This window comes from Pseudorca crassidens, chromosome 3, assembly GCF_039906515.1.
Source record: "Pseudorca crassidens isolate mPseCra1 chromosome 3, mPseCra1.hap1, whole genome shotgun sequence".
Classification (NCBI taxonomy): domain Eukaryota; kingdom Metazoa; phylum Chordata; class Mammalia; order Artiodactyla; family Delphinidae; genus Pseudorca; species Pseudorca crassidens.
The window spans coordinates 129,631,335-129,653,916 of NC_090298.1; the positions used below are offsets into that span (position 1 = coordinate 129,631,335).

Below are 22,582 nucleotides of genomic sequence, written 5' to 3' on the forward strand. Positions count from 1 at the left end.
CATTTTACAGCAGCTCCCTTTGCCAGATCACCTCTCTCAGGGGAAATAGAGTGAATGAAGGCGACCTGAGTTACTTTTAAAGGCTCAAGAAGAGTTACTTCTCCTTAGCAAATGAAATATTTTTTTTAAAATCCTGATGATCCCATGATGACCTCAGTCTCCTTCACACTACCACAGTGCTTGGTCATTACGCCCCTTGGTTCACCCTCCCCAGGGAACAACTGGAGTGAAATTAGATCCGTTTCCCTATAATTTTGTTGGTATTTTTTTAACAGTTGAATGAGAGAAGAAAAACAGTTGCCATTTAAGTCTTTTTTCCAACCATTAAGATCTTCCTTATCTTTGGTATTTTATATAAATTTGGCCCCAGATTTTCTTCCTGGTCCCATCCTAAGTTTGAAAAAATAAATATGCAAAGATTCTCTAGTAATGAATATCATTAGCCCTCAATGATGTATGTAACAAAGTGCTAGATAGTTGCAGGGAAGAACAATATTTATTCAATATTCAACAAATGTTTACTGAGGGCTCACTAAGTGCCTACAGAAGAACTGAGAGGCATGGTTCTCCTTTATAAAAGAGATAGGAGGAAAAGGGAGACCCTGCATGTATTGAAAATTTATCATGAGGTATACCGTGTTCTAGAATTTACATGTTATCTCACTTAATGAACTTCCAATTTAGCTAAGGAAAAATGAGGAAGGATGATGATGATAATAGTAATAATGATAACATTTGTTTAATACCATGCACATGGCACTGTGCTTTTGCATGCATTATCTATTTAAATTCTTAATAACACTATGTTAATCTGTAACAACCCTATACCTAGGAGGTAGGTATAATTACCCCTGCTTTAGAAACAAACAACTGAGATTCAAAAAGGTGAGGGAGCTTTCTTAGGTCACAAAGCTAATAAACTAGGGGTAGGGAGCCCAGATTTTAAGTCAGGTCTGACTAACTCCAAAGTGTGTCTCCTTAACTGTCCACTATATTGTCTCCCTTATAAGTCACTTAGAAATACCAAGATCGGCCATATTCTGACCTGAACTCCATAGAAAGGCATCTTTTGTCCCATTTAAGCTGAACTGTTTACTATTTCCACTCCTATCTCTGCCCTCTTCTGCTCCTTATTGGTGGTCACTCTTTGAGTTCTTGTTCTTCATGGTGGAGGAAGGGCCTGAACTTGGCATTGAAGAATGAACAGGATGTCAGTGGTGGGGGAAGGAAAAGTTGGCTCAAGTGAGGAGCGTGCCAAGCTCACAGTTCTAAAGAAGGAATAAATATGGCGTGTGTGACCTAAAAGTGAAGCCAACGGAGATAATTTCTGGGATCGTGGGGTGGCGTGGAGAGAAGGTGAAGGGCCCAATCTGTTCTGGCTCCTGCCTGTGTCTCCAGCCTCAATTCAGAGCACTTCTCTCTCTCTCCCTCCCTCTCTCTGTTACAGCCCTACCAGCCTCCCTTCGGTTCCTGAAATGTACCATGCATTGCCTTGTTAGCTCAGGACGTTTGCTTTGCAGTCCTACCTGCATGTTTCCCTCCCCTGCCCCACTTTCTCTGATGTTCACAGTAGGGATTAAGTAACATTACATTATTATACACTAAGTGACCTTCACCCATGCTGGAATGTAAGCTTCACAATTCCTGTGTATGTAACTTCCTATCTACCAGCAGATGTCTGGCATCCAGCCCAGTGTCCGGCTAAAAGCACATGCTCAGATAGTATTTGTTGAATGAGGGGTTTCCCTCACCAAGGATTTCTCTAAGAACAGAGACTGCCCTAGTGTTTCACCTTAGTAATTGTGTAACTACCAAATTATGAAAGAAGGAAGGGAGGGAGGGAGGGAGAGAGAGAGAGAGAGAGAGAGAGAGGGAGGGAGGGAGGGAGGGAGGGAGGGAGGGAGGGAGGGAGGAAGGAAGAAGGAAGGAACGGAGGAAGAAAAAGAAAGAAAGGAAGAAAGGAAGAAAAAGAAAAAACAAAGGAAGGAAGGAAGGAAGGAAGGAAGGAAGGAAGGAAGGAAAGAAAGAAAGAAAGAAAGAAAGAAAGAAAGAAAGAAAGAAAGAAAGAAAGAAAGAAAGAAAGAAAGAAAGAAAGACGGAAAGGGGGGGAGGGAGGGAGGGAGGGAGGAAGGAAGGAAGGAAATTGCTAAGGTAAGGTAGTATCTACCTTCATAGTTGTATCTGCTTCCAAGGTCTCAACCAGGGTGGACACGTTATCCCTATCTGTAGTGCAGGACAGGCTCTGCAACCCCAATCAGTCCACCACGTTGTTATTTAAATGTACTGTTCCAGACCCTATGTTATGCATAAGGGAGGGATACAGTGCTAGTGAGGCACAGTCCTGCCCCCAAGGAATTCACAGTCTAGTGACCAAGCCACCGCAATGCAGTGTGATGTGCACTATGTCAGAGGAAGAGCAGGATGTTATGGGAGCACAGAGCAGTGACCTAAACCAGATTAAAGGATAGGCCATGGAAGGCTTTCTAGAGGAAGCTAAATTTAGGCTAGGACTGGAAGAATGAGTAGACATTACTCAAGGAAAAAGTCAGGAAGAGTGTTTCAGGCAGGAAGTACAGCACATGCCTTGTAAGCTATTGTCAGGAACTTGGGTCTTTTTTATTTTTTGTGATAAGAACACTTAACACGAGATCTACCCTCTTAAGAAATTTTTGAGTGTACAATACGTTATTGTTGACTGTAGGTACAGTGTTCCATAGTAACTCCCCGGAGCTTACACATCTCACTTAACTGGAACCTCATGCCAGTTGATTAGTAACTCTCCATTTCCCCCTCCTCCCAGCCCCTGGCAACCACCACTGGGAATGTTAGAACAGGAAAATGATTTGATCTGATTTACATTTTTAAAGGATCTCTCTAACTCGCTGGTTCTCGGTCAGGGATGATTTTGCCCCCAAGGAGACATTTGGCAAGGTCTGGAGATATTTTTGGTGGGCAAAACTGGGAGAGGGGGTCACCGGAATCTAACGTCGCCAGTCTAAACACCCTGCAATGGACAGGACATCCTCCCACCACAAATAATTATCTGACCCCAAAATATCAATAGTTTGGGGGTTGAGAAACAAACCCTGCAAGCTGTTGTATGAAGAATATAATATTACAATATTACAGATTTAAAGAAGGGAGACCAGATAGGAGGATACTGTATTCGTTTAGGCAAGAAATGATGGGTTTGGAGTAGGGTGATAGTCGTGGAGTTGGTGAGAAGTGGTGTCTGACCCAGACTGTATTTTGAAGGTGGAACCAATGAGATTTCTGATGCATTGGAGACCGGGTGTGACGGATAGAGAGCGGTTAATGTTTCAAGTCTCAGTAACTGAAAGAATAGTGATGACATTTACTGAGAGAGGGAACATTTGTGGAGGTACAGGTGTGGAATGGAGAGAAATCAAGGGTTCAGTTTGGAACATGTTAGGTCTGAGATGTTTGTTAGACGTCCAAGAGGAAATACAGAACAGGCTCATGACCCTGGAGGTGAGGGAGAAGGTCCAGACTAGACTTCAACATTTTAGGAATCATGAACATGCAGTCTGTAAAGCCATGGGACTGGACGAGGTTACCTTGGGGATGAGCCTAGACAGTAAAGAGGAGAGTTCCAAGCCCTGGACCCTCGAGCATTTAGAGGTCATGAAGAGCCATGAAAAGGGACTAAGAAGGAGCAGCCAGTGAGAGAGAAGGAAAACCAAAAAAGTCTGGTGTCCTAGAAACCAAGTGAAGGGAGTATATGTCAAAGAGGACGGCGTAAACACCTATGTCAAAGGTTGCCACGAGATCAGATAAGGAGGGAACAGGAAACTGGACCCCGGGCTGTGGCAAAAACTATGAGCTAATGGAACTCACTGTGTTTAGGAAAGTGGAACAGGCCTATAATGTAAAGGTTATTTGTTTAATTCTTTCTGCAAAAAGTCTGACCTCAAGCTTCTGTGTCTTCTAATCAGAAATGCATTTGTATATGCTGGTATGTTATGCCCCTCTGCAGTCGTTTCCATGAGAGAAGAAGCAGTAAGCCAAGTGAAACCTTTGATTAAAATTTATATAGACTGAAGTTGGACAGAGAATCTGGGCAGAGGCAAGAGCCTTTTTCATATCATCGAGATGTGTTTAATCCATATGATAGTGATTTATGGTTCCAGTTTATCAAGAAGACGGACTCAGCCTCTAGCCTTGCGTATGACCTCTGGGGTATGGGGATGGCTGAACCCAGAACTCATTTTAATGACATCTCCCTAGATTCAAAGAAGCTTCATTTATCTCTGGTGCTTTAACTTTGAGAGTCTCATCCTGATTATCTTTAATGGTGTAAAGTACAATTCCCTAGAGTAAGATCTGATCACACCTTTTGCGTTCTCTTAATTTTCCAGCCCCTTCACATCTCTGAATAAGAATGTCCCTGAGAAAACAGAATGGACCCTCTAATCCTACATCAATCAAACTCAATCTCTCACCCCCGCCCTTCCTCAGTTATTTGCAGAAAATATTCAACTAGGCAAGAACAAGGTACATACATAGCCCCTTGACCAGGTTTTGAACTAAGTTAATAATCTTAGGGGTAGGCTTTTGGGTTAGGCTTGAGCACGTATTGGAGATTATTAGAAAATGGTCTTCTCTTTGGCTCTATCAGTAAAATATATAAGAGACCGAATTAATAAGGTCCAGGGTGTACTGGGTTGGGTTGGAAACCTCTGAAGGCTAGAGTAGGTCAATCTTCAATTGGACGGTAGGGGTGGTGACATATGGCAAACACACAACATATGGTCTTAATCATAATAACAATTACTACCACTTTTTAACCAGTATCTCCAAGCATTATCTCATTTAATCTTTATAATAACCCTTCGAGTTAGCAATTTTAACTATTCCATTTTTACAGATAAAAATGTGAGGCTCAAAAAGCTTACAGAGATTGCCCAAGATCACACAATGAATAAATGGCAAAGCTGGAGGTCAAACCCCAGTCTGGTTGCAAAACCCACCGGGTCAATTACTGTGTTATCCTTCCAAAGCAATACAGTAGAAAGAACCCTCAGCCTGAGGCCAGGGATTTGCCTTCTAAACCTAGCTTCAACATTAATTTGGAGGGCGACTTTGAGAAAAGTCATTTAATCTCTCTGAGCCTCAGCCTGGCTTTCCTCACCTGTAAAGTAATCAGGACCACACTGATGATCCCCAAGGCACCTTCTAGCACTTCTGTCTCTGATTCTAACTCATGATATCAAAACTTTCTGTCCTCTCACGTGTAAGGAATGTTTTGATTTTTGAAGCACAGTCATCTGCTATTATATTTGATCTTTACAACCACCATGAGGCAGGCAAGCATTATCCCCTCTCTTGTGTTTTATGTACAGATGGGGAAACAGACTGGAAATGAAGTAGGTACCTTTTCCATGGTTCTCACATCTGCTCCCCAGTCAACTGCTCTAATATACCAATTATCTCTCCCTCTTCGTTAGCTAAAGCATTTTTCTCCCCCCTGAGTTCCACCCCATTTCTCTTTCCCAGGAAGATTTTCAATACTAAATGTTAATTGTTAAGAAGCTAAAAGAAAATACACAGAGGTCCCCATCCCCACCAGGGTACAGGGGCTGAGAGACAGGAAGAGTAGTGACGGTCAGTTCCAGATTCCCAGGAATAGTGCCTGAGTAACAGGGACTCTGGCTGAGCACCCATCCAGATAGATGAGAAGGAAGAAACAGTGGACATTTCTAAAGGTAGGGAAATGTAAAGACGTAGATGTCATTATCCAGGGTGGTGTGGTAGCTGGTTCTACAGCAGCAGTTGCAGGAAAGATCCTACTGGAATATTTGCTCTTCCTAATGCCCCCCGTGTCAGAGTACATTTCCATTCTCTTCTGAGATGCTCCAACCAGAATCCTGGGAGGTAAGGGTAGGGAGACAGGATAGCCTAGGGCTTAAGGGTAAACTGTGGACTCAGACTAGCTGTGTGTTGATGAGAAGACACCTAACCTCACCAAGCTTCAGTTTCCGCATGCCTATGATGGACCTAAATCTTCCTTCATAGCATGTAATGAGGAATAAATATAGACATCTTATAGAATGCCTGGCACAAAAGAGTCACTCAAAAAATGGAGCCCTCAGAAAACTAGTGAGCCCTCTCCTTCACCCTCTATGTCCAGTCAATCTTCCAGGAGAAATTCTACCTCCTAAACCTACTTAAATCTACTCACTGTTTCTCCACCCTTGCTGCTAACCACATGGTCCAAGTACTCATCAACCCTGATCTGGCTCCTGCAATACTGCTTTCTCATCTCCATGCCTCCATTCTTGTTGCCACATGGCTCCCAGTTCATTCTTCAGTCTACGTGGTAGAGTGATTTCACCAAACATGTGCATCGACTCATGCTACCTTCTGCTTTCCATCCCTCATTGCCTTTCTGCCACAGACTTTCTCCAGTACCCCAGGACCCTGCGTGGCCTCATCCTCAGCCTCGTTTGCCATCACTCTGCACCCTCCCCACTAAGGTTTCTACTGTATCCCTCTGTCATTCCTCCACTGGGGTGGGGGGGGGGGAGAATTAACCCTTTCACTCCCACATCTTTGATTCTTATTTTTTTCTGTGCCCATAACAACCTTCCCTGCAACACAGCTTTCCCCGGTAAGCCAGTTCTTTAGGTCTCTGCTTCAGGTCCTTCCCCTGGTAAGCCTGGAAAGGAAGTATCGTCAGCACAAGATACAGCACACAGAAGGGACTTGATAAAAATCTGCTGAATAAATATTGCAAGAGTGACAGCATCAAAGCTGATTCAACATTAACTCCTTAAATCCCTACAGACTGAGGACAAACTGGGCTCCCAGTCTGGGCCAGGGTTGAGCTTCTAGGTTAGGTCAGGACCCAGAGCTGTGAGACATACAATAATGCAGGCTCTTCCCTGACATTCCCACCGGGTCAAGAGCACACAGGCAGTCAATGACAAGTGACCTGCTCAGACCCTGGAGGCCAGACAGGTACCTAAGACACACGCCCGTCCCATAGGCTTCCCTTCCTCACGTAAACCCAACCAGAGAGACACAAGACATCCCTTATGGAAAGAAGTTTTATCACATCTCTGGAAAATTCTTTTCTTATCAGCCATAGCTTTAAAAGCTTACATTTTCACGACTGCTGATTAGAACTGTCAATTTAGTACAAATCACTGGAAGAAGTGGAATCTCTTGGAAGGAAACAGAGAGACTATGAAACTACTTTGGCAATTTTCAGAGTGACTTATGAGGTATATTGTTGATGATCTTATTAATCTCTTTTTCAAATATATGCTGATGGAGAGCTAAATTCTCTATAATAAACTAGGAAAGCACATGCAAATCCCTATTAACACACTAGTTTGGGGAACACATGTCGGGGGATATAAGCAGAGAACAAATGGTTGCCATCTAAAGTGAATTTTGTTTTCAATTCTATGTTTAATCCAAGGAACATCTGTTGAGTGCCTCATACGTTAGGGACGACAAAGGAATCAAAGCTGAAGATCCTACCCCTGACCTCCAGTTGCTTGTGATCTAGTTGTGCAGAGGTAGAGGAGGACAACTCTAAAAACAGGCAGCACATGAGGCAGAGAGAGGAGGCCTGGAAGGAGAACATGAGAGCAGGGAGGGAGGAGAGCTTGTTCTCTGCTGCATCCTTGGCACAGTGTCAGGTACATCACAGCATGTGATAGAATTGCAGCAGAGATGAAAGAAGGATGGAAGGGCAGTTGGGTCCTAATTCCAATCCTATCACTTAGAAAATATATGACCAATCACTGAGTCTCAAGCTCTTTATCCGTAAAATGGGAACAGTGATGAAAACTTCTTCTTGGGAAACGGTTCTGGGTAAGAACTCATGGTTGCCATGAATGCTGTCCAGTAGATATGCCCAGCTCTCTTCCTCTTGTGTACAGGGTAGGATTGCTCATCCCTTTCCATATTGATGCTAGGTGCTACCATTTTATTTCTTCTGGCCAATGAAATATGAACGGAAGTGGTATGTGCCACTACTGCGAAGAAACTTTAAGAGCCAGCAGGCAACTGGGGATGTTCCAGATGACAGCTGCTATGTCAGTCTTGGCTCCAGAGGGAGGGTTGAGGGGAAAACAGCCCCCAATCAACCTGCCTTATACACATGTGGCATGAGCAACAAATATACCTGAAAAGACAAAAAGTGTTGGCAATGATGTAGAAAAATTAGAAGGCTTCTTCACTGCTGATGGGAATGCAAAATGGGTGTAGCCACCATGGAAAATCGTATGGAGGTTCCTCAAAAACTTAAACATAGAACTACCATATGATCCAGCAATCTGACTTTGGGGTATTTATCCAAAAGAACTGAAAACAAGATCTAGAAAGAGATATGTTCACTGCAGCAGTATTCACAATAGCCAAGATATGGAACAATCTAAATGTCCACCAGTGGATGAATGAATACAGAAGATGTAGTATATACACATAATGGAATATTATTCAACCTTCAAAAAGGAAATTCTGCCGTATGTGACAACACGGATGAACCTTGAAGATATTATGCTAAGTGAAATAAGCTAGCCACAGAAGGGCAAATGTTGCATAATTCCAACTATATGAGGGGTCTAAAAATAATCCAATACAAAGAATCAGAGTGCTATAGTAGTTGTCAGGGAGTGGGTGGGGGAGGGGGGAATGGGGAGTTGCTAGTCAATGGGCATAAAGTTTCAGTTAAGCAAGACAAGTAGGTTCTAGAGACCCGTTTTACAACATTGCACCTATGGGTTACTGTATTGTATATTTACAAATTTGTTAGGAGGGTAGATTTCATATTGAGATAATAAAATAATAAAATAAAAATTTTATTCTTGCCATGATAAAATAAAATTCTTGCCATAATAAAATAAAATTTCACAAAAGAGAAATACACCTGCTGTTCAAAGAAAAGATTTGGGGATCTTTTGTGATCACAGCATAACACACCATAGCATACAGAACTGAATAACAAGAGAAAACCCTTCATACAACCTAGGGTTTAAACAAACATAATAGCTAGCAAAGGGACAAAAGAAAAGGTGCTGCATCGGAAGAGACTGCACCTGACTGAAGGGGTTGGGAAAATCTTGGAGAAAATGTCATCTGAGATGGATTTCGAAGTTGGAAAACATATCTGGGGTCATACGTAGAGAAGTAAGAAGAAGATAAAAGGTATGCACAAATGAAAGCACTCAGACTGGACAGGGAAGATGAGTGTGGCCAAGCAGTGAATGACTTATAAAAATAACAGTGAGAAAAAATAGCACGGATTAGGCACTTCCTACATGCCCGTATCTGTCCTACATGATATACATGTATTTATTCTTCACAGCATCCCTGTATTCATTTTCTATTGCTGCTGTAACAAAACTTAGCAGCTTAAAATAACACACATTTGTCATCTTACGGTTCTGTAGGTCAAAAGTCCAGTACAAGTCTCACCGCGCTAAAATAAAGGTGGCAGCTGGGCTCTGTTCCTCTCAGAGGGCTCTAAGGCAAAATCCATTTCCTTGTTCCATGAGGTTGTTGGCCATTTTAAATTCCTCTGGTTGTAGGACTCCGGTCCTTGCTGGCTTTCAGCTCAGGGCTCTTCCCAGCTTCCTCATTCCTTGGTTCATGGTCCTCTTTCCCTATCTTCAAAGCCAGAAATGGAGGATGAAGCCTCTTACACACTTTAAATCTCTCCTAGCTCTTCTCTGCCTCATCTCATCTCTGAGGAACTCTCTTCCTCTTTGAAGGACCAATGTGATTACACTGAGTCCACCTGGATAATCACCCTGCTTTAAGGTCCCTAACCGTAATTCTATCGGAAAAGTCTTTTTCACCATAGGATGGGACACATTCACAGGATCTAGGGATTGGGGCACAATGTGTTTGGGGGGCTGATTTTCTGCCAACCACATCCCATTTTGTAGGTGAGGAACTGAGGCTCCGTGTGGTTCGGAAACTTGTCCAAGGTCACCACCTAGTTCTTGGCAGAATGGCTTTTGCTCCCAAGCAGGCTCACGCTAGAGCCTTTACTCTTAACCACTGACTTCAATCAGAGAACGTAAAGGGGAAAAGCAGAGGACTAGGCTAGAACAGATGTTGGGGTAGGGATTTATTGTAGCCATCCTCAAATGGCAGACAAGAGCCAGATGGTTTAAAGGAACCTGGTTTAAATGGCTGGTTTAAATCACTGCATAGTGATTTCCAGTCATACTTCAGTTTTCTATTGCTGTGTAACAAATTACCACAAACTTAGGAGTTTAAAACAATACCCATGTATTACCTTACAGTTTGGTCTAAATTTGTGATCGGTCTTTTACCATATTTTTAAAAAAACACGGTTTTATTATTATAACTTTAGGCAACAATTTGCTCTATGACCACCACTTTGCAGAGCGAAGATTCTGAGGAAACAAGATTTTATGACTGTGTAAGAGTTATGGATATATCCAAGATATCAGTTTCTCAAAAATGGGTGCTCCTAAAGTTTTGACATCAGTTTGTGACCTCATTGAATAAATGATTCCTCACACAATCATGATTCTGCTATTAATTAGCTTAAGAAATATTTTCTTCTATAGGTAGCTCAGAGGAAGGCATTCCAAATGCCTACATAGGAGTTTCAAGTTCACTCAACAAATGTTGAGGCTATGTTGGGTTCTAGAGAATTACGAAGAAGTCTAAAATCCCATAATGATTTAATATTATATGATTTAATAATGATTTAATAATATAATGCAGTGCTAACAGTGCAAAAGAGCAGAAGAAGGAGTGGTACTGTGAAGGGGAAAACAGAAGAGTGCAAAGAAATGAGAAGTGAGGGGAGGAAGCAGCAGTCTGTAAGGCCTCTTGGAGGAGGTGACACTAGTAGCTGGACTTTTAATCGTTAAATACAGAGTCCATGCCCTGGCTTCAGAAGCTCTGCTTGATCTAGTCCTTTCCTCACTCTCCAGACTCATCCTATGGCTTCCAAATACCTTGAACACACGAAGCCTTTCCTGCCTTCAAACCTTTGCTCTTTCCATCTCCTCTGTCTAGAACGCTGCTCCATCAGGTTCTTCACACAATCTGGATCATTCTCAACCCTCAGCTCTCCGCTTAAATGTCACCTGCCCAGAGAGACTGTCCCTCACCTCCCTATCTACATCAGTCCCTTCCGTCCCTCCTCCTGACCCCCTGCCGCCCACCAAATTAGTGAGGAAAGATTAACAACAGTATTCAATGGCCGACAGGAGGAGGTATTGCTATTATCTCCGTTTTACAGATGAGTGAGCTGAAACTCAGAGGGACTAAGGCACTGTCCCAAGGTCACACAGTAAGAGAAGAAGTTGGGATTGGAGCCCAGGTTGGATGATCCCATAGTCCATAATTTTAACTACTATATTCTAGGTTTTCTATGTGTTGTAACTATTATAGGTATTCATTTAGAAAATCAGAAAAGAGAAGGAAGAAGGTAGGAAAAAAAGACAGCCCATAATCCAGCCACCTAGCTGACTCTTGTAGTACTTCCACTCATCTCCGCCAAAGTTGAGTTTTCAAATGTGGCCATACAGTATAGCCTGTTTTATAACCTGGGTTTTCACAACTGAAACAGCAATTGAAAACCTCTTGCCACAGCATCTTTCATTTCAGAATCGTAGTAGCTGTTTGTACCAGGTATCTCCTCTGGTCCAAGTGGCCAGTGAAGCATATTACAGCTCATCCTCACAACAATGCTTTTAGGTTGGTCCTGTTATTATCCCCGTTTCACAGATAGGTGAAACTGAGGCTCAGGAATATGAGATAACTTGCCTCAAATCACCATTAATGAACAGAAGGGGTGGAACAGGAGGTCAGTACAGCTTCTGAACTCCTACTTCATAATTGTCTTCAATGTCTCAGAACTGAGTGTTCCTTTGATGAAATGATTGGGAAGGTTTGGGGTGAGGGAAGGAAGGGAGGCTGTTCCCTGTCTCCAGGGCTGCCCTGCCAGCTTGGTTGGGGATACGTGGGTGGGAGGGTCTGAGTCTGCAGGGAACTGGGTAGGGTGAAAAAATACCTGACAAATGAGGATTTTCAACTGGTTATTTTAAGTAAAATAACTCCTTGTAATACGCGCCATGTGCTGGAGCAAACCAAACGTTAACTAAAGGAGAAGCACGCGCTGTGATTTTCTCTCCCATTTGCTAATGGGTCGGGGTCTATTTTTAAAAAGCCCACAGCATCCCACAATTAAATCTGCTGCCCGCTCTAAGGACTTCAAGTGCCAGATAGGTTAGGCCACAGATGACCATTCAGGCCCTCACTGGCCCACTGAGGCAGGGCCCCAGGCCCCTAGAACCCATCTCACTTCTGAAAACAGCTGGTGGATCAGCAAAGAGTAGGAGCTCTCGGGAGGGCTCTGGATACAGGGAAAACATATGTTTGAGCATTATGGGCTGGCCAGCAGGCAGCTAGCTATAAAAAGAGTGGTTTCTTCTAAGAACTTACCCCAAAATATGCATGTGGAGGAAGTCCCATTTTTAATACAAGTGTTGTGCCACCACTCCTTTGTGTCTAGGAACTGTGGGTAAGTGGTGCTTGGGACCTGACAAGGTCAACCTTGAGAGAGTTGGTCCTGGTTCAGGCTGGACCCCCTTTCAGCACAATGAAATCACACCACTGGAATTCGATGGACCTGGGTTCACATACAAGCTCCATCACTTGCTTTGTGAGCTTAATTATTTCATCTCTCTGACCCTCAGATTCCTCATTTATCGGAAGGGGGGTGGGATATGCCTACGTGGCCTGAAGAAAGCGATGGGGATTAGAAGAATGAATGTCAAGTTTTTTATGCAGTATCCAGTTCCAAGCTGGTACTCAGGGAACAGGGGCTGCTGAGCAGTTAATATGCTTTGGGCACGTTCTTGTCCCATCTCCACACCCTAGCACAAGCTGTCCCTGCTCCAGGAAATACCTTTCTTTCTATTTCAGAGTGCTCAAAGCCTGCCCGCCCTGCACATCCCAGGCAAATGGCTCCTCTTTCAGCCCACCTTTCCAGATTTTTCCCAGTTGGGCATGGCTTTCCCCACCTGTGCACTTTCGTAGCACTTAATCAGTGATTTCCCGTGCTGTTTACCCAGTCCAGGTATCACAGTTGCTTCTGTGTGGGTCACATTCATTCCATTAAACTGATTTTCTTAAGAAGAAACTTTTTAAGTATTTCTCATCAGGCTTGGTAGGTGGTCAGTACTCAATAAACATTGTGTAATCATTCATTTAGTCAGCCTGTGTTCAATGAGCACCTACTATGTGCCAGGCACTCTGCTAGGTGCCAGGGATATAGCAGTGGATGACAAAGACCCCTTCCCTCTCTGAACTTCCATTTTAGTGGAAGGAGACAGGTAATAATGAATAACCAAATCAATAAGTATATGATTATCTAAAGATCACATGAGACTTTGATAAATGTTATGAAAAAAACAGGGTAAGATGAGAGAGATGGAGAACAGAGACAATACTTGAAGAGGTGTACCTGAGGAGATGATGTCTGAGCAGAAACCTGAAGGGGACCTGGAGGGAGGTTTGGGACAATTTCAGGGAAGTAAGTTCCAGGCAGAGGGAACAACTGCAAATGTCCTAAGGTGGGAAAGACTTCGGTGTGTTCTTGGAACTGCAACAAAGCCAGTGAGGCTGCAGCAGAGCCATGGCAGTAAAGGTGGTACTAGATGAGGTTAAAGGTGAGCCAGATCAGGCTGACCTCGGCAAGGCGTCTGGATTTTATTTTCTAAGTGTGACAGACTTTAAGTGGGGTGAGGAACAACGTGATCCTACTTACAGTTTTAAACGGTCCCTCTGCCTATTGTGTGGACGTGGGTTGTACAAGGTCAAGAGAAGAAGCAAGGAAACGCGATGCTAATATCTAGTATCTAGAACGTTACCACTGACTGTGGGGGATGATTGGATTTGATGGACTGGAGGTGAAGGTGAGGGAAAGAGATAAGTTAGCACTGTCGACCTGGCCTCTGGTTTGAACAGCAGTGGGGACAGTGGTGCCATTTCCTGAGATGAGGAAGATGGAGAAGACTAATCATTCCTGTTCAGGAGAAGGACTGGAGATTGAAATTTACGAGTTCTTAGCGTCTATGTATATAAAGGGCATGGGCTTGGAAGAGATCATCTATGGAAAGATGGTAGACAAGGACGGGAAGAGGGCTAAGGCCTGAGTTCTGCACACAACAATAACTTAAGACTTAAGCGGAAAGGAAGAACCAGCAAAGGACACTAAGCAGGACCAACCTGCAAAGTAGGCGGACACTGAGGAGAGTATGGCGCCTAGAAGTGAAGTGGAGTGTTTCCGGAAGAAATCATCACCATCTCTACCACCACCACCACCATCATCGTCATCATAGCAGCGGCAGCATCACTACAGGTGACATCTTGAGTCCTGCTGTATCTGAACTAGATGCAAAACATGGCCTGCTCATCAAATTCTCACAGTTCATGACATGGAATTCAGTATCTCCATCTTCAGATATGGAGACTGAAGCTTAGAGAGTGGACCAAAGAATTAGTAGATTTTTAAAAATGAACGAATTGATCTTCATTCTTTTGCAAACTGTGCCCACGCTACACTCCCATAGCTTACCTAAATGGAAAATAATAGGAACATAAAACCTTCCCTCTTTGAAACATAGCTCTGCAAATTCTACAACAGTATACACTAGCTTACAGAGTGCTGGGCTTTCCTTGGAGCTTGTTGTCCAACCCCCAAGTTCCCCACCCTGAGACTCAGCACAGGAGTCCAGGGCCCGCCCCCTCCTGCGGGGCTGGAACACAGTGACCGGCAGCTGGGCAATTAACATGACTCACTCCTACTCTGCCAGGGAAGCGCTGAGCGATTTGCAGCTGGTCAAAATGGAATGCTTTGCCACCCAGACACAGCATCTCGGATGAAGTGGCCTCATCAGTGCAGCCGTTGCATCTGGCCGGAGCTATTTACCCCAGTCTGAGAACCGTGATGCCCGATACCAAGTGAGCCTCTCTCTCTGAACATGGCTCAGCGGAGTAACTAGTCAAGATGGACCTTTTTTTCTCCCCGTAATTTAGAGACGGACTATCTGAGCCTCTGCCTTCATGCCTCTGTTTCCATTACTTTTTAAAAATAGCCATTTGAAGCAGATGACCAAGGGAAATAGGTTGAGCTCACTGACCTCTCGAGCTCAGCTGAATGAAGGCACACAGGAGGTGTCCCTTCTGTCTCCTTCCTCTTGGGGATGACAGGACATGCTTTTGAAATAAAGAAGAAATGTCCATATCCAACCCCTTGCCAGAGATGTCGTGGAGAGGAGATTGGTGAGATCAGAAACTGATTCCTGTTTAATAACTTTCCACTCCTTACACCGGCCCCGTGTATCTACTTTTCAGAAGGCCCCCGGCCCTAGCACCTGCTCCCCTACCTCCAGCCAGGGCACTGCGCCAAACGCTGTCTGCACATCTCCATCCTGGCAGAAGTGCTCTCTCTGCCAGGCACAGAGCTACATGCTTCACTGGTATTTTTTTTTTCTTTTTAATTATGAAGAATACCTTTAAGATGAGTACTAACACTCCATTTTGTAAAGAAACAAGCACCAAGAGTTTCAATGACTTGCCCAATATCATACAACCAGTGAGTAATGAGGCAGGAGACTCTATCCTGTCGTGTGTGGCCCCTGAGCCCAATCTCTTAACCAATGCCTTCTCCCTTCTGCTTGAGGAAAGCACAGAAGTAACTGGCAAATGAATCATTCCAGTACTTTATCTGGGTGCTTGTGGGCAGGTACTAATAACTGGATGGGTGATAAAAAGTGTCTAAGTCGTGTATTCACTTCCATCCAAGGTCTCTCAGACTCAGAGCAGGACTGAGGGAAGGAGTCACTAAATTATAGGCCACCGGCTACATCCAGCCTGCTGCCTGCTTTTGTGATGCAAGTTGTTTGGTACACGGCCACGTGCACGTGTGTATATCCTGTCTGTGGCTGCTTTCACACTACAACAGCAGAGACTATAAGGCCCGCAAAGCCTGAAATATTTACTACCCGGCCTTTTACAGAAAAAAATGCTGGCCCCTCGTCTAGAAAGACAAATCCAAGCTGTGATATTAGAAGTATACATTTAAAGGTCTGCGGTGAATCCGAATCCACAACCAGGACAGGTAATGCTAACTATCAGAACCCAAAAGATGGTCCAATCAGATCTTTACTATCTTCTCCTGGCATCAAGTTATGCATTTAATGATATGCTTAGTGTCTCGTTAACCAAAGGAAAAAAAAACAGCCTTTGCCAGAAGAGAGCAGCATCTAGCGGCCAGCATCTGGCTCCGGAGGCCACGTCTGGATGCATTCACCGGTGGATGTGGACTGGCATTTGAGCATTTCCCTCTCTCACTGCCTCTGCCCCCGTGGATCGCCAAATCCTATCACTTTGATGTCTTCACCTCTTTAGTCATCCTGCTTCTCCCAATTTCTGTGGGCTCTGTTTTAGTTCAACCCATCACCATCAATGTTAATAAATACCATAGATAATCACAGTGACACCTTAAATCATCACAACAACGTGGTTGGAATCCTAAGAGCAGGATGATCGTGGTGTAACAGGAATACAGAAGGGGCTGCTTGGTGCTCTGCTGGCAAAGGTGGGGAAGTTTACAGAGGAGGTGATATCCCACTCACCTTCTCCTTTTTATTTCTATCCATCTTGCTTCCTCCCACCCCTGCACCTGTTCTGCTTGGCAGTCTCCTACTCATACTTCAAAACCTAGCACAACTTTCTCCTCCTCCGGTAACTTTTCCCCACCCCTCTGCCAACAGAGTAACTAGCAAGCCCTTCTGTGTTCCCTTAGTGCTGCTTTCTTACTTGTCACATAATTAACATAATACTATAATGACTTTATGATATGGATATAACATGGTGATAATGGCTTTACTGAGTGATCGTTACGCTCCATACACAGCACTTTACAGAGAATCAGGTGTCTGACCACCAAAGCCCATGTTTGCCCACCGCCTTCCCACTTGCTCCTTGGAAGGGAAAGGCTGTGGTGTATTCACTTTTATCTCCCCTGTGACCAACAGTGCCTGCCATACAAGCAATGCTTGTAAAATGAATGAATAATCAGTATGGTGTATGCAATTCTGAAGATTCCTGTCTCTTGGTAATCCAAACACTAACCTGGGTACTCCTGTAAAGAGATTTTACAGATGTAGTTAAAGTCCCAAGCCAGCTGACTTTCAGATTATCCAGGTGGACGTCACCCAATCTGATGAGCCCTTTAAAAGCAGAGCATTTTCTCCAGCTAGTGGAAGTCAGAGAAATTCAAAGAATGAGAGGGATTTGCCACAGTCTGTCTTGCTTGAAGGTGGCGGGGGCCCATGGTAAAGAACGCAGGCGGCTTCTGGGAGCTGAAGCCAGCACCTGGCTGACAGCCCACAAAGAAAAGAAGACCTCGTTCCCACAACCACAAGGAGATGAATTCTGCAAACAACCAGTGAGCCTGAAAGAAGACCCTGAGCTCCACATGAGAACCACAGCCCCAAACAACACCTGTATTTCAGCCTGGTGAGACCCTGAGCAGAGAATCTGGACACCCTCACCGAGACTTCTGACCTACAGAACTAGGAGGTAATGAATGAGTGCTGTTAGAAGTCACTAAACTTGTGGTGATTTGTTATTCAGCAATGAAAAACAAATGCAAACAGGTTTCTAATTCTGTGGAGATGGTGGTGGCTAGATGGCTTTGTGTGGATCCCAAAGGTTCCAGGGAGCATTACAAAAGGTGAGTATTCCTGGGCATATATCCAGACAAAACTCGAATCCAAAAAGATACGTGCACCTCTATGTTCAGAGCAGCATGATTCACAATAGCCAAGGCATGGAAGCAACCTAAATGTCCATCGACAGATGAATGGATAAAGAAGACGTGGCACATATATACAATGGAATATTACTCAGCCATAAAAAGGAAGGAAATAATGCCATTTGCAGCAACATGGATGCAACTAGAGATGATCATACTAAGCGAAGTAAGTCAGGAAGAGAAAGACAAATATCATATGATATCACTTATATGCAGAATCTGAACAATGACACAAATGAACCTATCTATGAAATAGAAAAAGACTCACAGACATAGAGAATGGAGTTGTGGTTGCCAAGGGGGAGGGGGAGCGGGAGGGGGTTGGGGGAGGGATGGAGTGGGAGGTTGGGATTAGCAGACATAAGCTTTTATATATAGAACGGATAAACAACAAGGTCCTACTGTACAGCACAGTGAAATACACTCAGTATCCTGTGATAAACCATAATGGAAAAGAATATAAAAAAAGAATGGGGGCTTCCCTGGTGGCACAGTGGTTGAGAATCTGCCTGCCAATGCAGGGGACATGGGTTCGAGCCCTGGTCTGGGAAGATCCCACATGCCGCGAAGCAACTAGGCCCATGAGCCACAACTACTGAGCCTGCAGGTCTCGAGCCTGTGCTCCGCAACAAAAGAGGCCGCGATAGTGAGAGGCCCGCGCACCGCGATGAAGAGTGGCCCCCGCTTGCCGCAACTAGAGAAAGCCCTCACACAGAAACGAAGACCCAACACAGCCAAAAATAAATAAAGATTTTTTTAAAAAAAGAATGTATATATATGTATAACTGAATCACTTTGCTGTACAGCAGAAATTAATACATTGTAAATCAACTATACCTCAATAAAAATCAATTGATCAATCAATCAAAATAGTTCCAAAGACAAAAAAAGAAAGAAAGGTGAGTGTTGGCTGTGATCCAACCTCATGAACCGTCACGGGGTGAGGAAGTCCATGTCCATCTATGGACGAATCAGAAGTTGGTTTAAGAGGGAATGCTCTGCAGTGGCTGGAGTGCTGGACAGGAAATATGAAGTCCTGGGTCCTAGTCCCAGCTCTGCCAGTGCCTCACTTGTGTGACCATCGGCAAGTCCCTTTACATCTCTTACCTGCAGTTCTTTCATCTGCCACATGGGGGCATTCATCCCTCTCCCATCCACTTCACAGAGCTATGAATCAAGTTCAAGTATGATAAAGGTCCAACAAGCCACATAAATTGTGGCCAATTCTGGAGGAACATAAGGGTTTCCTTGATCACCTAGGGAGTTTGGGGAAGAGCTATGCCAAGTTATGAGACCAATAAAATTCAGGTGACTAGGCAGACCTTTAAGGGGTTCAGATTACAGCTGTGCCATCCCTACTAAGAAAAGTGATGCTTTGCCCTGTGACCCCCTGGGGGAATCATCATCATTATAAAAATAATGTCTTCTGTTTCAACAGCACTTTTCAAAGTACTTTCCCCTCTACCATTTTAGTTTCGATAGCTTGTCTCCATTAAAGGAAAAGAATGGACTAAGAGTTTTTCTAGGTCTGAAAGTTTTGGTTTCTCACCATGAAGTAGGGTTAGTCTCACCCATTAAACAGAAGTGGAAGACTGAGGCCCAGCTAGACAGGCAGTTTGCCAAGGCTGTGGGGCTGTAAGTGAAGGGCTGCCTCTGGGACGGAGCTGGGAAAATACAGAGTTCTTAGGTAGAGGCCCAGCTTTGCCTGTGCCAGGTCTGAACTGAAGGAGGGGGTTCACTCACACTCAAGTTCCATACTACAAATTGAATACAAATGAAGCATTGGAATCATGTCCCATTTTGAAGAGCCTATTCCCCAGCCCTCCAGTTCTTCCACAATGACAGTTATTCTGCTGGCTGTGAAGCAGAAGAATTTTTCTATGCTATCTTCATTAAGTAGGCAGGGATGTAGGGAATACCATGCAGGGTAAGCTCCTCTCAACATCCAGCAAATAAATACTAAAGAACAGGAAAAAGGACCCGTAAGCTTGGACCTTTCTTGGGAGGCCTTTGAGCTTCAACAGAGGATCCCCAAGTTGGGATACTTCAGTTGGGTTGCCATCCTGAACACACAGTTTGAAACCATGACTCCAGACATCCTGAACCACAGCAGGTTAGAATTCTCCTGGCCCTGAAAATGATTCCTGGGCTCTAGAATCTAATGTGAATGTAACCATCAGGTTCTAAAAGAGGTGGCATCTGTGCATTCGCTTGTTCCTGCGGCTAACTCTGCGCTGGGTGCTAAAGATCCAACATGGCACGTCTCACAGTGCGTGTGGTCTAGGGGTACACCTGACAGTCAATCACACAAACAGATGTCAGACGCCAGCTGCAATGTGAGCTGCACGGGGCTCTGAGAGTCATGTGCTTGGATGCTGAAAGAGTGATGACTAGGATGAGGGCTGAAGGATGAACAGGGCTGATGGACTGATCACGGGAAAGAGCAGCATGTGGTAAGGGTGAGAGCCTTCTGAGTATAAAGGGTCAGACAAATTCCAGAGGGACCAGAGTTACAGAATCCACGTTGTGGGACAGCACTGGAGAGCGGGCCAAGGAGTTGAATCTTATTCCAAGGGTAAGAGGAGGGCCTTGATGGGTTTTAAGCAACAAAGAAACAAGATGTAATCAACGTTTTCCAAAAGATCATGCAGGCTCCCTTGTCGAGAACTGATTCGGCAGAGGAGTGGGAGGATGGAGGGTAGGGGGGTTGAATGGAGGCAAGAAGTCCAGGTCAGATGCCACTGTGATCATCCAGATTTGGAAAAGCAGCAGCATCCTCACACGGGCCTGGACACTTGTATCTGCTGTCTCTTAAGGTGAACAGAGCACTGGACTAGTTATCAGAAGACTGGTGTGATCTTGAGTATAACTGTGTATTAGTCCTGGGGCACTGGGAAAATGATTTTGCCTCTATGTACCACATCTTGCTTGACTTACCAATGGAAGCCATGCATCCTGATCTACTTATGTACGATTTCCAATCACACAGTCTCGGAGATGGGAGGAGTGTTAAGAGGAAGCAGTTGGTCTCTGGTCCCACGTGATGCTTGGCCTTTCCTCTGTCTGGCTTATTATTGTGTCCCCAGCGCTTAGTACCCTGGAGGACCAAGGGCAGGCACCAAGTACAACATCGCTATAAATAGTTTATCACTTGAACATCTTCAGAAATAGGGACACTCACTCTCATCCCCAGGAGAGCCACTGTTGTACTACCCTGCCCATCAAAAGTATCTTCCTCCTATTTAGATAGCATCCGTTTCCTGCAACTTCTGCCAGATGCGCCTCACTCAGGTCACAAGGCACAAGCCTCACATCAGACCTTCAGTGAACATCTCTCTCCAAGCCTTTTCTTCCTGTAGAGTCTCCCCTCTTCCTGAAGCTGTTCTTCAAAGGACATCGTTTTGTTGCACTCTCCTGCTCTCATCCCTTTGAACAAGTCTCTTATTTCCCCCTTCCTGTGAAGCATCTAGGAACAGTGTTTTCTATATAGCAAGCGATAACAAGTATTCGTTGGATTTCTTGGGGTGAGCACTGTCTGCCTGAAGTGAAAAGGAGTCTCTCAGAAACCAAAACAAAGTAGAACAGACAGGAACATGGGAATAACACACAGAGGGCTGACAAAGTCTCAACAATCAAGCAAGCCAGCAGGCCTGGGTGTTGCTCCCAAGTCAGTAGGATCTGGGACTCTTGAGTTTCCTTATCCATAGAGCTCACGGTTTGGACTGGTGATTGCTCTCGATGTTAAGCATGAGGTTCTAGTTAAGCGTTGTCACCTCTGAGCTTGAGGCTGTCGGAGCACATGTTATAAAGGGCTTAAGGGCACAGCAGCTCCAGGATGACACTTCCTTAATAAACCGAGCAGCATGGAAGGAGTAATGGAATGCAAATAACTTTATCACTATCTGATTGAGTATGGCTCGATGCCATGTCTAGCCACCACATAAAATCACCCCATATAGTATCTACATCATTGGTAACATCTTTGGGAAGCCCCGGACTTGAAGTCTCCTAGCCAAATCCAAACAATCACAGTGGAACTCTTGGCTGGTCACGTTTCTCTTCACAGTTTTGGGCGTAAGAGAGAACAGGACCCAAAAATCAAGGATAAGTTTCTTGTCTCACATTTGATTGTCATATTTGCCATTTTGATCCAGATCAGACTATCCTTTGTCTTTTATTTCAGCCAAATTCTCTTCCTCTTTGATAAGGAGGAGAACCGTGCCTGCACTCAACAGTGACATTCCCCAAGGTGGCTGGACGGAGTGCTAGTGTTGTCTTTATTTGCAAAATGTTCTCCCTTCCCTTCCTTCTAATCCATCATTTTGGCGGCCTTTGCCAGCCGGGAGGGCAGTGGCGAGAAGGCAGTCTGGAAACATTTCTGGACATAATCAAATGTGTGCGACATCTGTGTAAATGCATTGCGTTTATATATGTATGCACATACATTTCTGGACATAATCAAATGTGTGCGACATCTGTGTAAATGCATTGCGTCTATATATGTGTGCACATACATTTGGCATATATGCAACTGCTTGTAACAGGATGTTTATACATGTTTGTGATTTTTGCGGGCAAATGTTGACATATCTGTGTCTTTGCTGGCATGTGTCTCGTGTCTCGATGTGTATGTATGTGTGAGAGTGAGCGTGAAGATGTACCTGCAGGGCAGTCTCACCCATGAAGGATGGCAACCCCACAGATCCTTATCCACAGTAAGGAAGGAAAATGCAC

General features: G+C 44.3%; 1 protein-coding gene across 6 annotated transcripts in view; it reads left to right on the forward strand.

The window, feature by feature from the left end:
* GRIA1 (glutamate ionotropic receptor AMPA type subunit 1) overlaps positions 1-22,582 on the forward strand; it is a 311,855-nt gene that overhangs the window by 242,444 nt on the left and 46,829 nt on the right. The window lies entirely within an intron of this gene.